Source organism: Arachis ipaensis, chromosome B2, assembly GCF_059453495.1.
Source record: "Arachis ipaensis isolate K30076 ecotype BB chromosome B2, ASM5945349v1, whole genome shotgun sequence".
NCBI lineage: Eukaryota > Viridiplantae > Streptophyta > Magnoliopsida > Fabales > Fabaceae > Arachis > Arachis ipaensis.
Genome location: NC_142437.1, coordinates 43,625,055 through 43,631,810, shown reverse-complemented (window position 1 = coordinate 43,631,810; position 6,756 = coordinate 43,625,055). Strand labels below are relative to the sequence as shown.

The 6,756-nt window shown below is 39.0% G+C and overlaps 1 non-coding gene across 1 annotated transcript; it reads left to right on the top strand.

Moving 5' to 3' along the window:
• The first annotated feature begins 5,296 nt into the window (after window positions 1-5,296).
• On the top strand, window positions 5,297-5,404 carry LOC148573791 (small nucleolar RNA R71). The gene has a single exon (XR_015906677.1). It is a non-coding gene; the product is annotated as a small nucleolar RNA R71 (small nucleolar RNA).
• The last annotated feature ends 1,352 nt before the right edge of the window (window positions 5,405-6,756 follow it).

The following is a 6,756-nucleotide window of genomic DNA, read 5'->3' as shown; positions in this document are numbered from 1 at the left end:
ACTTATGTAATTCATTGATAGGAATTTCAGATAAGCGAATGGAGATGCTTTCGTTCCTCTGAACCTCTGCTTTCCTGCTATCTTCATCCAGTCAGTCTTACTCCTTTCCATGGCTGGCTGTATGCAAGGGCATCACCGTTGTCAGTGGCTACATCCCCTCCTCTCAGTGAATAATATGCTCACGCACCCTGTCACGGCACGGCTATTCATCTGTCGGTTCTCGATCATGCTGGAATAGGATTCACCCTCCTTTTGCGTCTGTCACTAACGCCCAACAATCGCGAGTTTGAAGCTCGTCACAGTCATTCAGTCATTGAATCCTACTCAGAATACCACAGACAAGGTTTAGACCTTCCGGATTCTCTTGAATGCCGCCATCATTCTAGCTTACGCCACGAAGATTCTGGTTAGGAGATCTAAGAGATATTCATTCTAGCTTGATTCATGTAGAACAGAAGTGTTTGTCAGGCACGCGTTCATAAGGGAGAAGGATGATGAGCGTCACACATAATCATCACCTTCATCACGTTCTTGGGTGCGAATGGATATCTTAGAAGCGAAATAAGATGAATTGAATAGAAAACAGTAGTACTTTGCATTAATCTTTGAGGAACAGCAGAGCTCCACATCTTAATCTATGGAGTGTAGAAACTCTACCGTTAAAAATACATAAGTGAAAGGTCCAGGCATGGCCGAGAGGCCAGCCCCTCTGATCTAAGAACCAGGCGTCCCAAAAGATGCCTAATACAATAGTAAGAGGTCCTATTTATAATAAACTAGCTACTAGGGTTTACATGAGTAAGTATTTGATGTATAAATCCACTTCCGGGGCCCACTTGGTGTGTGTTTGGGCTGAGCTTAAGTGTTGCACGTGCAGAGGCTATTTGTGGAGTTGAACGCCAGTTTTTGTGCCAGTTTGGGCGTTCAACTCTGGTTTTGGATCCTTTTCTGGCGCTGGACGCCAGATTTGGGTAGAAAGCTGGCATTGAACGCCAGTTTACGTCGTCTATTCTTGGCCAAAGTATGGACTATTATATATTGCTGGAAAGCCCTGGATGTCTACTTGCCAACGCAATTGGAAGCACGCCATTTCGAGTTCTGTAGCTCCAGAAAATCCACTTTGAGTGCAGGGAGGTCAGAATCCAACAGCATCAGCAGTCCTTTTTCAACCTCTGAATCTGATTTCTGCTCAAGTCCCTCAATTTCAGCCAGAAAATACCTGAAATCACAGAAAAACACACAAACTCATAGTAAAGTCCAGAAATGTGAATTTAACACAAAATATATTAAAAACATCCCTAAAAGTAACTAGATCCTACTAAAAACATACTAAAAACAATGTCAAAAAGCGTATAAATTATCCGCTCATCACAACACCAAACTTAAATTGTTGCTTGTCCCCAAGCAACTGAAAATCAAAATAGGATAAAAAGAATATAATATACTATAAATTCCAAACTATCAATGAAACAGAGCTTCAATCATATGAGCGGGACTTATAGCTTTTTGCCTCTTGAATAGTTTTGGCATCTCACTTTATCCATTGAGGTTCAGAATGATTGGCATCTATAGGAACTCAGAGTTCAGATAGTGTTATTGATTCTCCTAGTTCAGTATGATGATTCTTGAACACAGCTATTTTATGAGTCTTGGCCGTGGCCCTAAGCACTTTGTTTTCCAGTATTACCACCGGATACATAAATGCCACAGACACATAATTGGGTGAACCTTTTCAGATTGTGACTCAGCTTTGCTAAAGTCCCCAATTAGAGGTGTCCAGGGTTCTTAAGCACACTCTTTTTTTGCTTTGGACCTTGACTTTAACCGCTCAGTCTCAAGTTTTCACTTGACACCTACACGCCACAAGCACATGGTTAGGGATAACTTGGTTTAGCCGCTTAGACCAGGATTTTATTCCTTTAGGCCCTCCTATCCACTGATGCTCAAAGCCTTGGGATCCTTTTTATTTGCCCTTGCCTTTTGGTTTTAAGGGTTATTGGCTTTTTGCTCTTGCCTCTTGGTTTTAAGAGCTTTTGGCTTTTTCTGCTTGCTTTTTCTTTTTCTTTCTATATTTTTTTTTTCGCCTATTTTTTTTCTGCAAGCTTTGTTCTTTGCTGCTTTTTCTTGCTTCAAGAATCATTTTTATGATTTTTCAGATTATCAAATAACATGTCTCCTAGTCATCATTCTTTCAAGAGCCAACATATTTAACATTCTTAAACAACAACTTCAAAAGACATATGCACTGTTCAAGCATACATTCAGAAAACAAGAAGCATTGTCACCACATCAATATAATTAAGCTAAGCTCAAGGATAAATTCAAAACTCATGTACTTCTTGTTCTTTTGAATTAAAACAGTTTTTATTTAAGAGAGGTGATGGATTCATAGGACATTCATAACTTTAAGACATAGTTACTACTACTAATGATCATGTAATGAAGACACAAACACAGATAAGCACATAACATAGAAAACGAAAAACAGAAGAAATAAGAACAAGGAATGAATCCACCTTAGTAATGGTGGCGTTTCCTTCTTGAGGAACCAATGATGTCCTTGAGCTCTTCTATGTCTCTTCCTTGTCTTTGTTGCTCCTCCTTCATTGCTTTTAGATCTTCTCTGATTTCATGAAGGATGATGGAGTGCTCTTGATGTTCCACCCTTAGTTGCTTCCAATAATTGTGTGGAAGAAAATGTATCGCCTGAGGTATCTCAGGGATCTCTTGATTTGTAGTCAAATGTTCTACCACTGAGCTATAGACCCTTGATGGAAGCTTTTGTCTTCCCTTTCCTCTTTCTAGAGGTTTCTTTGGTCTTAGGTGCCATCAATGGTTATGGAAAAAACAAAAAAAAGCTATGCTTTTACCACACCAAACTTAGAATGTTGCTCGCCCTCGAGCAAAAGAAGAAAGAATAGAAGAAGAAGAAGATATGGAGGAGATGGAGGGAGATGTGTATTCGGCCATATGGGTGGGATTGGGTGGGAAAGAGATGTTGAATTTTGAAGGAAAGTGGGTGTTTGGATGTGAGTGGTAAAGAGTTAATAGGGAAGAGTGTTTATTGGGAATAAAGGATGATTGAGAAGAGAGAAGAGAGTGAGTGGAGGTAGGTGGGGATCCTGTGGGGTCCACAGATCCTGAGGTGATCCTGTGAGGTCCACAGATCTTGAGGTGTCAAGGCATTTACATCCCTGCACCAATTTAGGCATGCAAAATGCCCTTGCACACAACTCTGGGCGTTCAGCGCCAGGTTGGTGCCCATTTTGGGTGTTCAACGCCCATTTGCTGCCATTTCTGGCGTTGAACGCCAGAACCATGCTTGTTCTGGGCGTTCAGCGCCAAGATGCTCCCATTCCGGGCGTTCAGCGCCAGAACTATGCTCTGTTCTGGCGTTTGAACGCCAGACAGATGCTCCTCCAGGGTGTGATTTTTCTTCTGCTGTTTTTGATTCCGTTTTCAATTTTTATATTTATTTTGTGACTCCACATGATCATGAACCTAAGAAAACATGAAAAACAATAAAAATAAGAGTTAGATAAACATTGGGTTGCCTCCCAACAAGCGCTTCTTTAATGTCAATAGCTTGACAGTGGGCTCTCATGGAGCCTCACAGATGTGCAGAGCTTTGTTGAGACTCTCCAACACCAAACTTAGAGTTTGGATATGGGAGTTCAACACCAAACTTAGAGTTTGGTTGTGGCCTCCCAACACCAAACTTAGAGTTTGACTGTGGGGGCTCTGGTTGACTCTGCTTTGAGAGAAGCTTTTTCTGCTTCCTCTCCATGGTTGCAGAGGGAGATCCTTGAGTTTTAAACACAAGGGAGTCCTCATTCCATTGGAAGACTATTTCACCTCTGTCAACATCAATCACAGCTCTTGCTGTGGCTAGGAAAGGTCTTCCTAGGATGATGGATTCATCCTCTTCCTTTCCAGTATCCAGGACTATGAAATCAGCAGGGATGTAAAGGCCTTCAACCTTTATTAACACGTCCTCTACTTGTTCATAAGCCTGTTTTCTTGAGCTGTCTGCCATCTCTAATGAGATTTTAGCAGCTTGCACCCCATAGATTCCCAGTTTCTCTATTACAGAGAGGAGCATGAGGTTTATTCCTGAACCAAGGTCACACAGAGCCTTCAAGATCATAGTGCCTATGGTACAGGGTATTATGAACTTTCCAGGATCCTGTCTCTTTTGAGGCAATGTCAGTTGATCCAGATCACTTAGTTCATTGATGAACAAGGGAGGTTCAACTTCCCAAGTATCAATGCCAAATAGTTTGGCATTCAGCTTCATGATTGCACCAAGAAACTTGGCAGTTTGCTCTTCAGTAACATCCTTATTCTCTTCAGAAGAGGAATACTCATCAGAGCTCATGAAGGGCATAAGGAGGTTCAATGGAATCTCTATGGTCTCTAGATGAGCCTCAGAGTCCTTTGGTTCCTCAGAGGGAAGCTCCTTATTGATCACTGGACGTCCCAAGAGGTCTTCCTCCTTGGGATTCACGTCCTCTCCTCTCCTCACAGGTTCGGCCATGGCGCTTATGTCAATGGCCTTGCACTCTCCTTTTGGATTCTCTTCTGTATTGCTTGGGAGAGTACTAGGAGGGATTTCAGTGATCCTTTTACTCAGCTGGCCCACTTGTGCTTCCAAATTTCTAATGGAAGACCTTGTTTCATTCATGAAACTTACAGTGGCATTAGATAGATCAGAGACTAGATTTGCTAAATTAGAAGCATTTTGTTCAGAGTTCTCTGTCTGTTGCTGAGTGGATGATGGAAAAGGTTTGCTATTGCTAAACCTGTTTCTTCCACCATTATTAAAGCCTTGTTGAGGCTTTTGATCCTTCCATGAGAAATTTGGATGATTTCTCCATGATGAGTTATAGGTGTTTCCATAAGGTTCACCTAAGTAATTCACCTCTGCTATTGCAGGGTTCTCAGGATCATAAGCTTCTTCTTCAGGAGAAGCCTCTTGAGTACTGTTGGATGCAGCTTGCATTCCATTCAGACTCTGAGAAATCATATTGACTTGCTGAGTCAATATTTTATTCTGAGCCAATATGGCATTCAGAGTATCAACTTCAAGAACTCCCTTCTTCATAGGCGTCCCATTGCTCACAGGATTCCTTTCAGAAGTGTACATGAACTGGTTATTAGCAACCATGTCAATGAGTTCTTGAGCTTCTGCAGGCGTTTTCTTTAGGTGAATGGATCCACCTGCAGAAGTGTCCAGTGACATCTTTGATAGCTCAGATAAACCATCATAGAATATATCCAGGATGGTCCATTCTGAAAGCATGTCATAAGGACACTTTTTGGTCAACTGTTTGTATCTTTCCCAAGCTTCATAGAGGGATTCACCTTCTTTCTGTCTGAAGGTTTGAACATCAGCTCTAAGCTTGCTCAGCTTTTGAGGAGGAAAGTACTTGGCTAAGAAAGCCGTGACCAGCTTATCCCAAGAGTTCAGGCTGTCTTTGGGTTGAGGATCCAACCATAATCTAGCTCTGTCTCTTACAGCAAAAGGGAAAAGCATGAGCCTGTAGACTTCAGGATCTACTCCATTAGTCTTAACAGTATCACATATCTGCAAGAATTCAGTTAAGAACTGAAAAGGATCTTCAGATGGAAGTCCATGAAACTTGCAGTTCTGCTGCATCAGAGAAACTAATTGAGGTTTCAGCTCAAATTTGTTTGCTCCAATGGCAGGAATGGAGATGCTTCTTCCATGTAAATTGGAATTAGGTGCAGTAAAGTCACCAAGCATCCTCCTTGCATTACTATTATTTTCGGCTGCCATCTCCTCTTCTTGTTTGAAAATTCCTAACAGGTGCTTACTGGTTAGTTGTAATTCAGAGTCCTTTCAGGTTCTGGATCTGCTTCAACAAGAATATTCTTGTCCTTGCTCCTGCTCATATGACAAAGAAGAAGGCACAGAAAAATAATAATAATAGAGATCCTTTTTTTTTTTTTGAATGAGGGAGAGATGTTAGTAGATGAATAAAAAAAATAGAAGGAGATGAGAGAGAAGAGAATTTTCGAAAATAATTTTTGAAAAAGAGTTAGTGATTTTTGAAAATAGTTTTTGAAAAATGTTAGTAATTTTCGAAAATTAAGATTTAAAAATTAAAATAATTAATAAATTAAAAAGAAATTTTGAAAAAGGGGGAAGATATTTTCGAAAAATGAGAGAGAGAGAATTAGTTAGGTAGTTTTGAAAAAGTTAAGGAATAAACAAAAAGTTAGTTAGTTAGTTGAAACAAATTTTTAAAAGATAAGAGGTTAGGAAGTTAGAAAAGATATTTTGAAAAGATATTTTTGAAAAAGATAAGATAAGAAGATATTTTTGAAAAGATATGATAGAAATTAGTTTTGAAAAAGATTTGATTTTTAAAATCTCAATTAATGACTTGATTCATAAGAAATCACAAGATATGATTCTAGAACTTAGAGTTTGAATCTTTCTTAACAAGCAAGTAACAAACTTCAAATTTTTGAATCAAAACATTAATTGATTATGTTATTTTCGAAAATTTGATATAAAAATAAGAAAAAGATTTTTGAAAAATATTTTTGGAATTTTCGAAAATAACTAAGAATTTTGAAAAAGATTTGATTTTTGAAAAAAGATTTTGAAAAAGATTTGATTTTTGAAAAAAGATTTTGAAAAAGATAAGATTTTCAAATTGAAAATTTGATTTGACTCATGAGAAACAATTTGATTTTTAAAATTTTTGAAAAAGTCAATCCAAATTT